An 18,828-nucleotide genomic window follows, 5' to 3' on the forward strand; every position below is an offset into this window, starting at 1 on the left:
TGGTGTCTGTCCTGGATCTCCCTCTGTAGACCAGGCTGGCCTTGAACTCACAGAGATCCATCTGGCTCTGCCTCCCGAGTGCTGGAATTAAAGGCCTGTGCCATCACTACCTGGAGCTTTAAGGTTTATTTATATAAAGACAGGAAAGCTGTCTCACTCTGTTTTCTTACTTGTTTTTCTCAGACCTGATGATGTTAGCCAGTTTTTGTTTTTTTTTTTTTTCGAGACAGGGTTTCTCTGTGTAGCTTTGCGCCTTTCCTGGAACTCACTTGGTAGTCCAGGCTGGCCTCGAACTCACAGAGATCCGCCTGGCTCTGCCTCCCAAGTGCTGGGATTAAAGGCGTGCGCCACCACCGCCCGGCGATGTTAGCCAGTTTTAACAGCTCTCCCCCAACTCCAAGGTTTCTGTGGACTTCACTGGTCCCAGCATTTAGAGACAGGCTGGCACTGGAGAGGGTAGGGAAGCCTCCCTCCTCCTCCTTCACTCACCCCACCACTTCCATTCAGTAAGTTCCTCTGGCTATAGATTTAAAGATGTGTTTCATTGGGCTGAAACCAGGCCCTAGAAAATGTTCATACCTTTTAACCCAAAGCCATAGCCTTCTGCTTTGACACCAAGATGTAAATCTGTTCCAGCTGTTTGACAGATACATACATCAATACAAATTCATGACTTCATATAAAAATGGCAGCAACAGCTGGGTGATGGTGGCACACACATTTAATCCCAGCACTTGGGAGGCAGAGGCATGTGGATCTCTGTGAGTTTGAGGCCAGCCTGGTCTATAGCATGAGTACCAGAATAGCCAAGGCTACACAAAGAAAACCTGTCTCAAAAAACAAAAAACAAACAACAGCAACAAAAAAGACAACAAGATTCCCATAATTTATGGGTAAGAGAGACAAACACTGATGAATGAGCAGATAGAACTAGAGGTAGAAGAGTTACAGTGGACAGTTAATTGCTTGGAGAATCAGATCATAAGTATGCAAAAAACAAATGTCTATGAGACATGATTAGAATTCTACTTCCTTTCATATTACTCCCACAAAATTGAATCAACAAAATTATACATGAGAACAGATTAAATATCATATCAAAGACTTGCCAGGGAATTTAAGGTTCAGTGCTGAACAGTTACAGCAAAAAGTTTTTGAGACATTTTCACATCAATTACCAGGTATTTCTTACAAGGGTATGGCTGATGAAATACCTAAATTTCTTATGACTGGACCTTCTAATGATTGGGCCCTTGTTCCTGGTGGCAGAGTATAATACATCATCCTCTCTCTGGTCTAATATTATTCATTGTGTTTATAATTTGCTTATTTATTGGACACTTGTGCATCAAGTGACATTTAGATTTATCAACAATATCTCAAATCAAAACCACTCTGGACATAGTGTGTTAATCCAATCGATAGAGAATAAGACCACTGCCACAATTTGAAGCCAAATTTGAGGCAAGCTTTAATTAAATACTGGCCAAGTGGATGGGCCTTGGCCAGGTCCATCTCTGGTTTCCCAGAGGAAAAAAAAATGGCTCCAAGTCACAGTTTGCAGCTGTTTAAGTATTTCCCATGAGGTCCAATCAGGGGCAAGCATACATCCTGGTGTACCTGTAGCCTACATCCAATCAGGGCCAGGGACAAGCATACATCCTGACATACCTCTTGCCCACCTGTGATCAAGCATGTCCGGTGCAGATGGGTCAAGCAAACTTGTCTAGGGGAGTGAAAACGTGGCTTATTAGCTCCCATAAACTAGAGCCTCCAACATTTCAGAAACTATCTGTCCTTGGGCAAGGGGCTTGCAGATCAGAGGCATTTTTGCTTCATGGATCTCTCAGGCATAGTAATTAAAACAAAATGTAACTTTGGCACAACTGCTTTTAAAAATATAAAAGGGATAATGTGATCCTGATTCAGGAAGCCCTTAGAGTACACCATACCTTGACCAACTGTTTACCAGTGACCACCTCCACTGACACAATTATTTTTTAAAGAAACTAATTTAGGACAAACTGTAGCAACTCATTATGCTATAAATATTTCTTAAATCTATGGGACTGGAACTATTGCTGAAGTAGCTGGGAATGAGCTATAATATGATTCAGGCCAGTAAAAGACATACCAACAGCATGTGAACAAACAAAGCCCCTTTCATAGTCCAATTTTGTTGCCCTAAAACAAGCACAGGCAGTTTGTTGGAAGGGTCCACATAGATTTTAAGGTAGGTGCTTTTAACCTTTTCTATTAAATCTAATTTTATGTCTTAAAAAATAAATAAATAAATAAATAAATAAATAAATAAATAAATAAATAAATAAAAGGAGAGGAGATGTCAGAAGTCTCATTTTTAGGCCCCACTCTCCCAGGTTCACGTTGCCAAATAGAGCGGTAAAAAGGTATGATTAAATTTTGTTGGAAGTCTATTTTGTCAGGTATTAAAGCAGCAACTCCTGTTGGTTCCCTAGTTCCATTTGCTTGGAATACCTTTTTTCCACAACCATTCTAAGGTTGAATCTGTCTTTCAGGTGCTTTTTTAGGAAGCAGCAAATAGAAGGATCCTGTTTCTTTTTTACTTAATTTTAAATATTTAGTGTGTGTGTGTGTGTGCGTGTGTGCGTGCGTGTGTGCGTGCGTGTGTGTGTGTGTGTGTGTGTGTGTGTGTGTGTGTGTGTGTGTGTACCACATGTGAGATAGCTTTAGAAGCCAGAAGAGGGTGTTGGAACCCCTGAAGCTGGAATTACATGAGGTTGTGAGCTACTGATGTGGGTGCTAGGCACTGAACGTGAGTCCTCTGGATGAGCAACCCCGAGCCATCTCTTTGACCCCTGGATCCTCTTTCTTTTTTTAAAAGAGAGATTTATTTATTTTCATTTTGAATGTGTGAGTATTGCAGGCATGTGTGCTTCTGTACCACACGTGTGCCTGGTCCTTGCAAAGGACAGAGAGGATTGGATCCCCTAGAGCTGGAATTACAGACTGTGGTGAACCACCATGTAGATGCTGGTAAACACACCTGGGTTCTCTGCAAGAGCAGCAAGTGCCCTTAACCACTGAGCCATGTCTTCAGTTCCTGGACCCTGCTTTTAACCCAATCTACTAGTTTGTGTTTGGGCTGGGGAGCAGATACCATCAATATTCAGAGTTGACATCGACACACGTGCATGAATTGCTCTCATTCAGCTGATTTTGTAGTATTTGGTGTTTTCCTGTTGCAGGAGAACTGTCCATATAGCCAATCTACTGTGCCAATAAAGCAACCTTGAATTAAAGAATGGAGTCAGTGATTGGCTGGCTGGGATTAGCCATAAAGTTCTTGGAGGACTTAAGAGGGTGGCTAAAGAGGACAAAAAGAGAGGAAGGAGGAGTTCTGGGGAACTTCTGGGGTGGGGGTTCAGGAAAAACATGGAGCGAGAGGGTCAGCCAATCACTCTGCTTTCCTTGGATTTTTTCAGGTCTTTATCTCAATTTCTGACTCCCGAGTTTTTATCATACTGGAACAAATTAGGTAATCCATACATTGTGGCATTATTAAACCACACCAAGGTGGTGAACTTTGCCACTGCTATAGTGGCGAGTTTTATCTCCCTTCCCACAGGCCATCTGCTAGGGTTTGCTGCACCCCACCAGCTCATGCCCTCATTTCCTTACATACATACATGCCTTTCTCCCTGGACTGCCAACCCAGGCCAGCTCAGCAGCCTTGAGCCAGCTCAGGGCTTGGGCTCTTACTGCTGCTGACACCACTGCCAGCTGCCGAGGGGCCCAGCCATGCCCAACCTTGCAGCACAGTGACAGCCAGTGGAGTATACTCCCAGTCAGCCACCCCACCACTGATAGAGGCAGGTGGGTGGTCCTATCCCATGCTGTGTCCCAACTTCAAGGGTTTATCCTACCAGTTTCCTTATATTAGCTTTTCAGACAGCCCACACCCCTCCCCACATGGCACATGAACAGCCACGTTGACTTCACCAGCCCAAGTGTGCAATTAGCACAGCTCAGGGCACTCCTCTTCACACCCTACATGTAAGCAGCTGCAGGTGCCCTCAGTCAAGCCTTTGTAGCACAGCAGCAGCCCACTGTGACCTCAATGCCCACCATGCTGGTCTGACTGCCTGGGAACCCAATTGCCCCCTAACAGTGCTGCCACTACAGCTGGCTACCCCACACACACACACACACATCTCCACCTACACTGTCAGCTTCATCAGCTGTGGTAAGACACTTGGGAATTTTTAAATAGGAAATTAGGTTATAAAAAGCATGTTTTGGGGGGAAATCTTTCCCATGTTAATAATCAGGAATATTATGATGCAGGGAGTTAGGACCCTGTTTAGTGCTACTATAGATAGTTTTCCATGGGGAAATGCCCTGAGGGGCCTCCTGCAGGCTCCAATATCAAATCATTCCCTGTCAGCATCAGAGAAACTCCTCCACAGAGCAATTAAGACATAATCCCTGTTGCTAAAAAACCTTACTGCTCTGGATGTGACCAAAGACAGAACAGCTTAAACAGATAAAACAAAAAGTTCAGGAGAGACCAGAAAACTAAGTATTTCTGGTAAACTGCTATAAATGATTAGAGACCAAAGCTAGAAATACAAATAAACATTGAAATTGAGGGCTTGGTAGACACAGGAGAAGATGTAACAACAATTTCACCACAGCCTTGGCCTCTTCAGGAGGTAAATGTTCATCTTCTCAGGATTGGAACTTTATCTCAGGTAAAACAAAGTGCAAGATGGGTTAAGTGTATAGGGTCAGAAGAACAGATAGGAAAATTAAAACCACACGTGGCTAATGCAGCAATGAATGTATGGGGATGTGATTTGTTGCAGCAATGGAAAACACAGATTAACATTCCTCCATCTCAGAAACAAACCATGAAAAAATGCTTCTGAGAGAAATATTAAAAGGCATTATCAAGAACTGTCACAGACCACTCAGGTTGTACATAAGCAGGGTGCAACAGCTATTGGTCTTTCAAAGTTACCAATAGCCTTACCTTTAAAAAGGTTAATTCACAAACCTCTTTGTTGCATATGACATTTAAAATGTTTAAGTTTCCCCTAGTGAACCATGACCATTTCTAACACTGACATTTGCAGTCTCCAAAACGATGTTGGGGCCCCACAATGATGAATCCACCTGGATTGTGGTAAGACCACTAAGCTGACAAACACCACCCAAAGATCAGCTTTGGACTACAAATTGTTCAAGACAACTTCAAGCAGTTAGCTAAGTAGGTCCAGTCTTGTAGATTATTCCAGTCAGGACTTCAGATAAGCCTTGCACCCTCCTATCACACCAAGACTAGACAACAGCTAGCTCTCCCAGAACTTGATCTTTATCTCAATTTTTTCCAGGGTCCCCTAAAGATACCTTCACCCCCACACATCAGGAAGTAATTTTAAGAATGTGACGCCCACATTCTCAAGAGGTGGAATGGGTGGTTTTTGGTTGTTTGATGAATGTTTGTCATTGTTTAAGGGGGTTGGTCATAAGTTGTCATTGGCCATGGTCAGGGAGGATACTAACCAAAAGGAAATTAGATTCAGGAATCTCTGAGAAGAAAAAGAGGGATATAGAAATGATAGCATAAAAGGGTAGATTGTTGTATCTACTTTCAAACTAAAAAAGCAACTACTAGTCTCAAATATTTTATATTGGTAAGAATTTTTATATAATTGATAGGAATTTAAGGTTATTTTTGTTTCACTATATATATGTTTCTATTCTTGTTTAAGATATTTTTGTATATTGATACAAATGTAAGGTTGTTTTTGTTATACTGTATTATGCATTTCTATTTCTTGTTCTGGGTCTTATTCCCTGCATTGTTAAGTTACAATTTTACATTGCCACTTAAACTAGGGATGTCTGAGTGTCCCTTCTGCTTCTCTTGCTACTCTCCAACTTCTCCCAACTTATTCCTCAGGTTGTTTTTTCTTAAATCCTTGACTTTTAGGGTCCCTGGGTATTTGAAGTTTGATTCCAAATTCACTCACTGTTTCCTCTGGATTTAAAGATGGCTGGGCAGGTGTGTAAAAATTGCTTATATATCCACTCCCCCTATTAGGCTGTAGACTCTTGTAGGAAAAGAACCTTGTGTGATTTATCTTTGTATATACAGTCGGCACAGACTAAAGGATTAAGTTCTCTGTTCTAACTCTGGAGTTCAAGTCACCTCTTCAGATCTCACAGAGGACTTTTCCCTCTGATTTTCCCTCACATGAGACACTTACTTTTTATTTTATTGTTATATTAGTTGTTCCATACTTAGATAAATTTAAAAAAATTGTTTCCCTGATATTTGGTGCTTGGCACAAATAATCAATGAAGTTTGAATCCAATTTTTTTTAATGTTCTATATTATAGGCTTTCAAATGCCAACTGTATGTATATATACATATATATATATATATATGTGTGTGTGTGTGTGTGTGTGTGAGAGAGAGAGAGAGAGAGAGAGAGAGAGAGAGAGAGAGAGCTATATATACCTTCTGCATAAATAACTTAAATTGTAAGGCTTGAGTAACTAAAAATTACAGGGCTTCCTAGTTAAAGGAGAGAGAATATACAGAAATATCTGACCAATTAATTGACTACTTAAAGGCCACCTGGAAATAGAAGGAAATCTTAAGATAAAAACAAGTTTAATCCATGGGAAGGGTGTCTTCAGCAAAGAATGCTTTGAAGCAACCCAAGAGATCTGCAACAGGACCATGAGATATATTTTGAGCCTATCAACAGTAGGTGGCACTCATATCATAGCACTGACTGATCCTCAGTCATTCACAGAGTGACCTGAAAATGTCAAAGGAAAAAAATTATGGAAGACACAGACTGCTGGGAACTGCTGGGAGAAAGCTGAGGAATGCGTACGGCAGCTATCCTACCAGGTGGGTGTAGAGAAAACACTAGTTTCAGAGCAAAGTAAAATCAAAACTACAGAACAGAATAGTCCAAAGGTCATTCCAGAGTCCCATCTGGGGAATGCTCTTCTCCCACTGAAATGGAGTTCATCCATGGCTTAGAGAGAGAGAGAGAGAGAGAGAGAGAGAGAGAGAGAGGATGAGGCTCAATTGGTAGAGTGCTTACCTAGCATCTACAAAACCCTGGGTTCAATCCTAAATTCTTGATTCACGAAGCATGGGGGTATGTGCCTATAATCTTAGCACTTGGAAGGTACAAGCAGGGGGATCAGAAATTCAAGGTCATCCTTGACTACATAGCCAATTCCAGGCTAGCTTGGGCTATACGAGACCCTATTAACAGAAGCGGGAAGAGAAAAAACCTGCATAGAGTGACTGTATCCACAGACCGAAGGGACAGAAACTAGGGAAAGCCTTCTCTTTCGGACACTTGACCAAGGCCAAGAAGCCATTTTAAAAAGATCCCTGCTGAGTCAGTTGCTTGGTGACCCTGAAAAGCAAAAGGCCTTTCCTGAACCTCATATTTTTCGAGCCAGAAAAAGTGTCACATGATAGTACACTGAAACCTGGTCTTCAGAAAACCTGTAGATAGTTGGGGGAAACTGAGTCAGACCACTCAGTGTTCTGTGAGATGAAAATCTGGGCTGAGCCGTAGCAGTCTGAAGTGGGCCATGCAGGCACAATTTTGCACATGTGCCCAAACTCTGCAGTGGGTCATCCAGAGGTATGACGACTGGCATCCACGGCATGACTCTTCAAAAGGACCCCCCCGGTGTGCTGGCACTGTCACAGGTGAGAGACCATGTGTAGACTGAACTCCTGCAAAGCCCTTGCCTTTGCTTGTATCCCTCACAGTTTGTGATGCCAGTCTAGTGGACCAGCTTTGTCACCTCTGGTCTCTTTCGACCTGCTTTTTTTTTCTTCTTTTTGAGGATGAACAGAGGATGGACTCGAGTTTGGGGTCTCCCCATCTCAGCTCACAAGTGCAGGGATTGCTTTAGGTCGCCTGGTTGCATTTCTTTATCTTTTTCTTTTCATCCCTCTGTCTTTATTGTTCCTGCTTCTGTTTATTTTTCCCTTCTCTGTTTCCTCTGAGTTCTTTGTCTTGCCCTGTTAGTTCCTTTACATTCATATCCTCAGTATCCAATACCTTAGTGCACATAATACTATCTGTGCTCCTTTACTCCCATTGGGGTAATGGGGTCGGATTAACTATTACCATGTCTTCAAATGGGCCTCTCCAGGTGGGGCTATTACTTCAGATGCTGTTCTACTGTCAGAGTAGTACAAGGGATCTACCCTTGTCCTCTGAGCATGTGGGCTGTGGCTGTAACTACTAAATGACAACCTCAGGGGAGAAATGACAGCTCAACCCTACTATGGCCACTTCAACCTTACAAATACTTCTACTTGCTGTGGATATTGTTCTGTATAAATAAAACACTGATTGGCCAGTGGCCAGGCAGGAAGTATAGGTGGGACAAGCAGAGAAGAGAATTCTGGGAAGCGGAAGGCTGAGGAAGAGAGGCACTGCCAGCCGCCGCCATGACAAGCAGCATATGAAGATGCCGGTATGCCACGAGCCACGTGGCAAGGTATAGATTTATAGAAATGGATTAATATAAGATATAAGAACAGTTAGCAAGAAGCCTGCCACGGCATACAGTTTGTAAGCAATATAAGTCTCTGTGTTTACTTGGTTGGGTCTGAGCTGCTGCAAGACTGGCGGGTGAGAGAGATTTGTCCTGACTGTGGGCCAGGCAGGACCAGAAAAATTCTAGCTACATCTACTGAAAGAATGTGAGTGATTAAAACAAACTCCAACCATCAACCAAACACAAGATGTAATGCACAAACATAAACATGAAGAATCAAGCCAACGTGATTCCTCCAACTAATTCCACAGTAGTGGCCTCCAATTGGAGAATTAGACAAAATCCCAAAGAAGGATTACAAGAATGATCAACAAAGTCAGAGGATATGAATAAACTCCTGGATAAATTAAAAGAGAACACACAAATGAATGAAATAAGAAAGTCAAGGCAGGATAAAAATCAGTAAAGAGATAGAAATACTAAGAATATCAAATTAAAAGACATTTTATTATTTTTAATTGTGTGTGTGAGATGCCATGAGTGTGTATGCATGTGTGTGCGTGCGTGTGTGCGTGCGATGGGTATGTGAATGTCAATGCAGGTGCCTGCAGAAACCAGAATCACTGGACTCCTCTGGAGCTGGAGTTAAGGTAGTTATGAACTACCTGAGGAAGGTGCTGGGAACTGAACTCAGGTCCTTTGGAAAGGCAGCAAGTGCTTTCCCTGCAGAGCCATCTCTCCAGCCTCTGGGAAGTGAAAAATTCAGCAAGTCAAATAACAACTCATCAAAAGAATGGATAATGTGGAAGACAGGATGTCAGAGCTTGAGTAACTTTCAGACAATGACAACAATAAATTAATAGGAAATATGAATAGAACATGTGAGCATTTAGAACACCAATCCAACAAGATCAGAAAAGAACCTCCACCATCCCATACTATAATTAAAACTCTAAATACATAGAACAAAGAAAGTATACCAAAAACTGACAGAGACATGATGTCACATACAAGGGCAAACCCATGAGAATAACAGCAAACTTCTCAATGGAAACTCTGTGAAACAATGTATTTTAAACTCTAAACAATAACTGCCAACCAAGATGACAATATCCAGTTTTTTATAATGAAAGAAGAAAGGAAAACTAAACAGAATTCTCATGATCACTAGCCAGCACTACAGAAAATACTCAAAGGAATCCTACACATTGAAAAGAAAAATAAACACATTCATGAGGCCACAGGAAAGACCAAACCACACTAGAACAGTAAATAAGAAAGGAAGGATAAGAAAAGTACCAAGCACTACAAAAAAACAACAAAATGACCAAAATTAGCATGTAACTTTCAATAATAACTCTGAATGCTTTTGTTTGCTTCTTTTTAGTGCTGGGAATTGTCTATTACGGTTCCATGCATGCTAGACAACGGAACAGTACTAACCTCAACTCTCCAACCCAAAGGCACAGATCAGACCAGCTTTAAAAACAGCATTTGCCTATGGTTGCCTATAAGAAATGCAGCTCACTGACAAGAGCAAACATAGGTTTAGAGTGGAAAGATGGAAAAGTATAGAATATTACTAGAAAAGCAAGCAAGGGTAGCAATTCTAATATCTCACACACAAAAAAATTAAAATCAAAATTAGCAAGAAACAACAAAGAAGGACAGTATGTATTAAGGAACAATCCACCAAAAGGACATTACAGCTTGAATCACATATGCATGAGTGCTGCTCTCAGCAATGATCAGAGGAGCTTCTGTTTGCAATGGCTCAATGCAGAGGCTCCTAACTGGTCAAAGTACTGAGAATAAGTGAATATTGAATGCTCAGCACTACACCTGAAATCTGTGTCACCCTCCCTAAGGTTCAGGGAACATGGATGTAGTGGTTTGAATAAGAATGGCCCCCATAGACTCATTCCTTTGCGTGCTTGGCCCATAGGGAGTGGCACCATTAGGAGGTGTGGCCTTGTTGGAGGAAGTGTGTCACTGTGGAGGCAGGCTTTGAAGTCTCATATGTTCAAGCTACGCCTAGTGTGGCTCACAATTTCCTTCTGCTGCTTGTAGATCAAGGTGTAGAACCCTCAGCTTCTTCTCCAACACCATGTCTGCCTGAACCCCACCATGTTTCCCACCATGATGACTAAACCTCTGAAACTGTAAGCCAGCCCCAATTAAATGTTTTCCTTTTTAAGAGTTGCTGTGGTCATGGTGTCTCTTCACAGCAATAAAACCCTAACTAAGACAATAGAAAAAGTCGGGGAGGGGGAATCAACATCAGAGGTGGGAAAGAACACTGTGAAATATTATACTCAGGGTATGACATGGCTTTTGGACCCATGAACTCACAGCAGTGTGGTGACCTACAGTATAGAAGGTGGGACTCATTAACATCCCATCATGGGGGGGGGGGCTCCTAAGGCCACACGCCTCTTGGAGGAGTTAGGCAGTTAGAGTAGAGGGAGTCATAGTCCTCAGTGGTGTAGTCACTGAAAGGTTGGTTGCCCTTGCTCAAGTAAATACCTCTGTGTTCATTCAAGCAACTTTAATTAAAAACGATGAAAAAGAAAGAAAGAAAGAAAGAAAGAAAGAAAGAAAGAAAGGAAGGAAGGAAGGAAGGAAGGAAGGAAGGAAGGAAGGAAGAAAGAAAGAAGGAAAGGAGGAAGGGAGGGAGGGAGGGAGGGAGAAAAGGAAGGAAGGAAGGAAGGAAGGAAGGAAGGAAGGAAGGAAGGAAGGAAGGAAGAAAAGAGAAGTAGTAGTAGGGGGACCTGGGAAGAAGAGGCTTGGCAGGAGGGCTAGTGGGAAAGAGAGAATATGGGAGGGAGAAATATGACCAAGATGTATATGTATGAAACTGTGAAAGAATTTTAAAAAAACAAACACCCAAAACAAACAAAATCCTATCCAACCAACCAACCAAATAAACAACACAAGCAATAAACAGGCTAATACAACAAACAGATGATTTTTTTTTTTAATGGCTGGAGAGACAGCCATGGGTGCTGGGAACCGAACTCTTATATTTTTGGTTGTGAGCCTAGCCTTTAACGGCTGAGCCATCTCTCCAGCCCGATGATTCTTAAAGATGAAGTACAGATGACCAGTAGACATATGAAAAAAATTTTGCTATCCTTAGTCATCTGGGAAATGCAAATTAAAACCATACTAAGATTTCATCTCACTGCAGCCAGAATGACTCTCGCTAAAAAAAAAAACAAACAAACAACAAATGTGGCGAGGATGTGGGGAAATGGAAACTCTTACTTGTTATTGGTGGGAATGCAAATTGGTTCAGGCACTATGAAAATCAGCATGGAATTTTCTCAAAAAACAAAAATCAGAACTATTATGTGACAGCTGTACCTCTTTGGTATATATCTCAAAGACTCTAAGTCAAAACACCCCGGAGATAGCTACACATTGTGTTTATTGTAGTGCTATTTGCAAAAGCCAAGTTATGAATCTGCTTACATGTCTGTCAACAGATGAGCTGATAAAGAAAGTGTGGTACATATTCATGACCGAGTCTTATTCAGCCACAAAGAAGAATTAAATTATACTGTTGCCTGGAAAAAAATGGATGTAATGGGAGATAATCATATTAAGTGAAATAATTCAAACACAGAAAAGCAAATATTGCATATTTTCTCATATATATATATATATATATATATATATATATATATATATGACAGGAGGGCGGAAGCTGGGGAAGGAGACTAGTGGAGGGGAGGGGAGGGGAGAAATGGAAAGAGGGAAGAAGAACTCAGGAGAGGGAACGGAAGGGTGAATAGTTCAAAGTACATGATACACTTGGAAGAAAGTGTCCTTATGAAAAAACCAACACTATGTACAATGAGTATAAGCTGATAAAACTACAAACATACCCAAGAGGATCCTGAAGCAATGTGGAGAATTGCTAACCTCTTAACTTTTCACCAAAATGCTTATAAAACTGCAATGCTTCCTTCATGGTCCCAATCTTGGCCTTTTGGAGAGCATTCGGCCACACGTACATTGTGGCGAACAGTGTGGTTCCTTCATGTCATGTAGTCATTGCCTAATAATACACGCACGTCTGGGATGTTCAAAATACTTGAGATGAGAATGAACTTTCAAGATAAAAATAAAGATGGCAAAGGATGGACCCCGTGTGTTTGAGCGCTTAATCATACACCTGAACATGGGTATGGTGGGCTTTGGAATTTGACAAACTTGTTATATAAAACAGAATTGCATGTGGACATGATGGCAAACCCCAGGTATCCTGTAAATCTTAAAATATTTTCTCTCTGTGCCCTGGCACAAAGTTTTTAAATCTCTGGGCTTTGACTGTACCTTGACATTTTATTCTAATGATTGATTAATAGACTCAAGCCATCAAGTGTTTTACTTTAGAGATTCCAAGTTTGGCTCCTAGTTATACTCATTCTCAGTTAGTGAAGATCAGTTGATTCTTAGGGTCAATAGGTATACTCACAAATACAAGGACTCATGCATTAGTCTTAAGATTTTAAGCCAACTGATTAGAATACAAACAGCCTCCTGACCAAGAGAGTTCTGGCAGCAAATACAACTTACTCCCCATCTTTTAATGCTTTGTGAATCTCATACACAAAGGTTCTCTCTGTATTGAGGTGTAATTTGTTGTGGTACTAGGTATGGAACCTAAGGCTTCCTGTATACTGCAAGTACTCTACCACTGAACTATATAAACTCCTCTGTATTTTGCGACACTCTCAATTCTGTCTCAGGCAGGCCTTGAACGTCCCTCACCCTCCTGAAAAGCCATAATTACAGGATTGTGCCACTAGGCCTGGCCCTATTCTCTAGTTCTAACCTCAGCATTTGCCGGTAAGTAATAGCACCACTGTTAGTACGAGACACCAAGCCAGAGCGGTTTCTTTCTACCTCACTTCTCTGGGCTGTAACTGGAAGGATTCTGACCAGTTTCATGGGAGTTATCATCCTAGTCACAAATATAACAAAAAACAATCACTTTCCCATTTGACTAAAATTTTAATTATTAAACTAAAAAAATTATAAAGAGATCAACAATCAGACCAATATTTCTCAAACCTTTTATTTAATCACCCCCACTCTCACCCCCACTCTCACCCCCACTCTCACCCCCACTTAAGGAGTCTTTTCAGACAAATTTCCCCAAATAGATGCTTTCCTTGTAAAAATGTAATATTGTAGACATATCTCTGTATATCTTAGCCCTCTGGCTACAACCCATTCTAGCCATGGGGCAGGGATGGGGGCATCCAGAATACCGTACAGAACAATTAAGAAATTTGGGGAAAGAATGAGAATCACACAGGAGGACATCATTTTAAATCCAGGGCCCTCATATATTTATCTGATCTTCAGATACAGTTGCTGTGGCTTTCTGGGCAAAAGCCCCCACCCTTCCTGTCTCCTTTGGGGTGATTGACTAGAGATTAGTGTAGGCTTGAGCCCCTTGTAAAGTAGGGGCTATGGCTGTTCCTGGGACACCAATAAAAGTATCTTCTCAGGGATTAGAAAGATGGCTCAGTGGTTAAGAGCATTTGCAGAAGCCCCGAGTTCCATTCCCAGTGCCCACATGGTGCTTCACAACTCTCAGTATCTCCAGTTCCAGAGGATCTGATGGCCTCTTCTGACCTCTGAGGGTGCCAGGCATACACTTCGTGTACATAGTTCATTTGGGCAAAGCATTTATGCATAAATAAATAAACCTTAAGAAAACAAAAAAGCATCTTCTGTCTATGAGCACTTGCCTCCTGCTTATTTGAAATCCCACTAGCCATAACCAACTACCAGTTAAAATGTCTGAGCAACTATCAGGAACTGGTAACTTCAATATGAATGACAGTTCCCTGTGTGAACTAAGGCTATGAAGTCTCTTCAGGAAAATTTTTTTGAAGTTCTAAACTGGCACACCCTTTAAAGCAATTCCCTTTCTGGAAATTCTCAGACAATTTACTACTTTAATCCAAAAATAAAGCTAACCAGCACCAGAGTCATGGCAGCCAATCAGCCTAGATGAGAACAGTCCGAAGGGGAGCAGGTGGGGCTGGGTTAAGACGGAAAGGGATCAAGGAAAAAGTCAAACTTCTGCATTGATTCATATATTTGATTTCTTTTTCAGCGATGCTGACTGAATGAATCCAGGGCCTCACACACACTAGGCAAGTACTCTGCTGCTAGACTACAACCCAGCCTTGGTGTTCAAATGCCTCACCAGGAGATTTACACCTATGTCCAAGAGTTTGGAAATTATGCAATGACAGCTACCTAGCAAACCAGATAAAGCAAAGGCAATTACTAATGTGGCAGGAAACAGAAAGTTCCATGGTATAGAAATAATCATTATGCAGTGCATGGCTCATCTGGACATAATATTCAGTGGTTCTAATGACACTAACATTAAGTAATGACTTGGGGGCATATTTTATACCTGCTGTTTCAATTCCTAATCTCTATGTCCAAGAATAATTGAACACTACTTAGTACCATCTGGAGCATAGTCTTCAGGAGGGAGCTAGATGAAGTCATAAAAACCTGGGGCATTCCTGATGTGATTAGTGTCTCCATAAGAAGAGACATCTGGCCGGGCGGTGGTGGCGCACGCCTTTAATCCCAGCACTCGGGAGGCAGAGGCAGGTGGATCTCTGTGAGTTCGAGGCCAGCCTGGGCTACAGAGTGAGATCCAGGAAAGGTGCAAAGCTACACAGAGAAACCCTGTCTCGAAAAACCAAAAAAAAAAAAAAGAAAGAAAAGAAGAGACATCCAAGTATTCTCTCTCCCTCTTCTTCTTCTTCCTGGACACTTCCATTAAAATGAATAAAAAAAATTTTCTTAATTCAAAAAAAAAAAAGAGGAAAAAAAGATTTACTTCCATCTCTGCAGTTCTTGAAATAAGTTTCCAAGCTGTGTTCCAGCCTCTTTAGCATGCCACAGAGAGTCGAGCAGGGTGGCTTGAGGGACAAAGACATTTAATTTTGTGGCTGGTCTACTACAACCTCTTTTCCAGCACCATGCACTCAAGTTTGTGTTTCTTCTGGGTTATCAAGGATGGAATCCAATGTGGACGGCTGTGAATTGGGGAATCCCATGTCTTTACAATTGGGGTTGCTTTATGGTTCCCAGGGTATCATCCCTACCTGGGAAAGTCTAGAGCCAAAGTAAAGAGCCATGAAGGCATCTGTGTTCACGTTCCAGGCAGTGTCTCACCTTTCTTGCCAGCTCCCTTTCCTTTCCTGTGTCCATCCCCACTGGCACACCTTCTCCAACAAGGCCACACCTCCTAATCCTTCCCAAACAGTTCCACAAACTAGGGGACAAGTGTAGCTGGAGTTATGTCCAGTCTTGCCTGGCCCACGGTCAGGACAAATCTCTCTCACCCCCCAGTCTCACAGCTGCTCAGACTCAACCAAGTAAACACAGAGACTTATATTGCTTACAAACTGTATGGCCGTGGCAGGCTTCTTGCTAACTGTTCTTATATCTTAAATTAACCCATGTCTATTAGTCTATAAGTTGCCACATGGCTCATGGCTTACTGGTACCTTACATCATGCTTCTCCTCATGGTGGCTAGCAGGGTCTCCCTGCCTCAGCCTTCCACTTCCCAGAATTCTCCTCTCTCCTTGTCCCACCTATACTTCCTGCCTGGCTACTGGCCTGTAGATGTAACCAACCTTCTTATTAAATAAGAAACACAGAACCAATGCAAAGAAGAAAGCCAAGAGGTCAGAGCTAAGAGCTAAAACCTTACCCTTCCTCCTGCGGTGGTCCTACCTCTCCGAACCAGAGCTACCCCTGTGTTAAAGTCTTTATATAGAGTTCCTGTTCTGCCTTCTCATTGGTTGTAAACCCAACCACATGACCGCCTCCTCACAACGGCCTGTCTGTATAGGCCTCCAGGTTTTCCATGATTGGTATTGATTAAAGGCATGTGTATCCAATAATGGCTGTATCCCTGAACACACAGAGACTTACCCAGCTCTGCCTACCAAGTGCTGGGATTACAAGAGTATGCCACCACTGCCCTGCTTTCCTATGGCTTGCTAATAGCTCTGACCCCCAGGCAACTTTATTTATTAACATACAAATAACATTTTAATACAAATAAAATATCACCATACTGGCCAATCAGTGTTTTATTTATTAACCAATCAGAGCAACACATTTAACATACACAACATCCCACAGCAGCCAAGCATTCAAATATATGAGCCTATGGAGACTGTTCTCATTCAAACCACCACAAAGCCACAGTTTAGTTTATCTTATTCAATATGCCAAAACATTGATTTCCCTTAGGAGACCTCCCCGTATGAGTAAAGTGCAAGTGATTATCAGTAAATAGTTCACCTACCTGCATATTCTCTTAAAATATCATTTCTATTACCATCTGTGATGGTTAGCTTTTTCAACTTGAAACAGCCTTGAATCACCAGAGGAAAGAATTGTCTATATCAAGTTGTCCTGGGAACTTATCAGTGGGGGATTGTCTTACTTAAAATAACTGATGTGAGAAGACCCAGTCCACTGTTGGCAGTACCATTCCCTAGGCATGGGGTCCTGAACTGTGTCGGAGTGGGGAAATTGAGATGAACCCAAGCAAGCAGGTCCCATGTATGCACTCATTTCTCTCCGTTCTTGACAAAGCGATGTGACTGGCTGCTGGAAGATCCTACCTGGGCTTTGCCGTGGTGATGAGCTGCAACCTGGAATTGTAAACTAAGTGAACCTTTTCTCCCCTACTTGCCTTCTGTCAGCGTATTTTATCACAGTAACAAAAATTAAACCAGGACACCACCCCTCACGAGTTTCCCTAAGTTATGCGCGAACTGAAAATCCAGTTCAAATGACCTCTCTTTCCAAGCAACCCTTCCGCCCCAGGCCGCTGGGGTTTAATAACGGGAACTGAGGGGAACTGAAAGGATTTCCTCCTTGGGAAACAAGGGGTCAGTGTGGGGGACGGAGCAGCTGGGCCCCACACAGAGGCAGCTTTCTTCCAGTGGAATGCCAAGCCCACGGATGCCCTGTCCTCAGCTGTTCCAGTCCTTGTTAGGACTCTCTGTTCTGGGGCCCTAGAATGGGACCTGCAGGTCAGCCCTGTTCTCCATCCCCATGGCAGCCTTTTCTCTTCATCATGCTAGACTTGGCATGATTTCCCTGTCTACCTGAGTCAGGGTGAAGGAGCAGAAAGACTGCTTGACGACAGGTGCACCAGGCAGCCTGCCACTCGGGAAACATCGCTGGTGGCCAGCACTGTGCCCAGGGTTTGAGCCTCAGGGGTTCTCACTGAGTGTTCTCAGCTGACCTAGGTGTTGTGATCCCCATTTTGTAAGGAGCTAACCCTGATCCAGCAGGGATCCAGCAGGGATCCAGCAGGGATCCAGCAGGAAACAGATGGCGTCTGGAGAGGATTCAAGTGAAGGAGTAACTATTGACAGAGGTGTGAACAGAGCCATGAACACCAGCAAGAGTTGATGAGTCCCCTCTGGGGTTAGTGACAGACGGAAGCAGTTATCATGGCTGAGACTAGAGTGGAAGAGAGAGGTGAGAGTCACTCAAGCCAGACAAGAGCTGGAGCCAGGAAGGGGAGCACATTGTCAGAAACAAAGATGGACACACGTGTGTCTTCCCACAATGTCAGAATTGATTGACTAACAATAATTTCACAAGCTACACAGGTTTTGTTGACTACAATTTGCTGAGTGGTCTGTATTTTCCTTGATGGCTGCCCAAAGCAAACACAGGTTTTGTTTTGTCTTTTATTCCAATCTTCCCCACCCCCTCCGAAGACATGATTTCTCTGTGTAGCTTTGGCTGTCCTGGAACTCACTCTGTAGACCAGGCTGGCCTCTAACTCACTGAGATCCACCTGCCTCTGCCTCCCGAGTGCTGGGGTTAAAAGTATGTGCCACCACACCCGGCTTTGATTCCAATCTTAACTACTAATATTAGTTCTCTCATCACACAATGTGTTTATGCATGTGTATGTAGACATATACACACACATGAAGAGTAATATATAACTATTCTGTAATACATATATTCTGTAATATATAGAGAGTAATAATATATATGTATTATACTAATATCATATATAATAACATATAAAAATAATGTATTATCATATACTCTATACAATTCTATATTATATATTATAAAGTATATAAATAGTGTATTGTGTATAAATATAAAATATACATAAAATATATAAAAATAATAAAATATATACTAATGTACATAATAAAATGATATAGAAATATTTTATATTTACAG

The 18,828-nt window shown here is 42.0% G+C and overlaps 1 long non-coding RNA gene across 1 annotated transcript in view; it reads right to left on the reverse strand.

Moving 5' to 3' along the window:
• Window positions 1–18,828, reverse strand: part of LOC128096574 (uncharacterized) — a 122,515-nt gene that overhangs the window by 16,522 nt on the left and 87,165 nt on the right. The gene's annotated exons all lie outside the window — the stretch shown is intronic.

The sequence above is a fragment of the Peromyscus californicus genome, unplaced genomic scaffold, assembly GCF_007827085.1.
Source record: "Peromyscus californicus insignis strain IS unplaced genomic scaffold, ASM782708v3 Scaffold_5__1_contigs__length_169319896, whole genome shotgun sequence".
Classification (NCBI taxonomy): domain Eukaryota; kingdom Metazoa; phylum Chordata; class Mammalia; order Rodentia; family Cricetidae; genus Peromyscus; species Peromyscus californicus.